We start from the raw sequence: 1,526 nt of genomic DNA, 5'->3' as shown, positions 1-1,526 counted from the left end.
AGATCTCAAAGTTGAGATATCAGCCACTACCATTACTCAATAAAGGTTGGTTACCAGCGATGGAGTACACTCCTATCCGTAACTTCCTCCTCCTTGACGGTAGCGATTATCTCAACGGGATAATCGAGATAGCTACAAAAAGGGATCTCAATGAAGGATGAAAAAACATAAGAAAAGTGAGCAATCTCTATTCTCTCTCTCATAATTCTCTACAATTTGATTTCTAGTTTTAATTTTTGGGCAAAACATTCGTTGAGCAAGAGAACAAAGTTCGCAATAATTTAGTGTCGGCCTTCTTGGGGGTTCTTACCGCTAGGCGTGGTTGCATAATTTTTATAAGTCTCAGTAGTTTTCTTCATACGATCTCTGATAGTTTTTATAAGTCTTTGTTCGCTATCTCTATAACCTTGTGGGCTCTGTTTTCTGCCGCATATCATTCACATGCATTTATAAGTTTCATAAGCTAAGTTGATATGTTTTGCTTAGCAGAATATGCTCTAAGATAATTAACTTTGGTGCATGTGCCTTTCTTTATTTACCTACTGCATAATCTATTCAAACAACCAATCTAATAGTATTTATTTGTTAGTTTGCTAGTCATTTTTCACAAAAGGTTCAGTTATAAGTTCAAGTATATATTTCCTTAATTTTATTTTATATTTGCCTTGTCCACAAAGCCTTTAAACAGATCCTTCATGCTTAATTATTCTCCTTGAATCTATTGCTTTGGTTATTAGAATTCAGTAACTTGAGTTGCTTTGTGATCTTTAGTATCTGCAGTTAAATTTCCATCATACCTTTCACTGCATACTTCTAGAATTCTGTTGTGAAGCAGCTTATATTTAAAGGGTATAAATTATTTCATATCCAGTCATAGTGTTATTCATTTGATATTGCCTTGCAAAGCAATTTTGTAGTTCTCTATATTTTCAATAGATTTAGTGTGCATATAGTTTCGTATCCATCCATTCTTAATAGCATACAATTGTGAGTTTTTTTCTTGAATTTTGTTAGCCATTGTCATATAGTACTAAGCCAATATCTCACAAACAACTTCTTTTGTCAAATCTTTTGAATTACCAAGACTAGAAATTTTATTTTCAGACTTTATGGCTAGTTCTAATTTGTCTAAGTAAGCCAAGCCTAAGAAGTTCACCGGCTTGAACTACAAACAGTGGGCTAATCAGATGAGATATTAGCTTACAACTTTAGAACTTATTTTTGCTATTGACTCCGACTCTTCTATATCAACACCTAAGCCCTCTTCATCATGGCAACCTGAACCTACCTCCAAACCTACCATATCATTCGCAAATTCCAAATCTCCTGAGGAAATAAACTTTCATTGTTACAACCAAATCATTAGTGCTCATTCAGACAAATTGTATGACATTTATTATGAGTATAAGGATGCAAAAGATTTGTGGGTAGCACTAGAGTCTGAATACAGTTTAAATGATGCCGGTATAGAACGTTTCCCCTCCTCCTCCTTTAATAAGTTTGTTATGGTAGATAATAAACTCATC

This window comes from Asparagus officinalis, chromosome 1, assembly GCF_001876935.1.
Source record: "Asparagus officinalis chromosome 1, Aspof.V1, whole genome shotgun sequence".
Classification (NCBI taxonomy): domain Eukaryota; kingdom Viridiplantae; phylum Streptophyta; class Magnoliopsida; order Asparagales; family Asparagaceae; genus Asparagus; species Asparagus officinalis.
Note: the sequence above shows the minus strand (reverse complement) of the source record.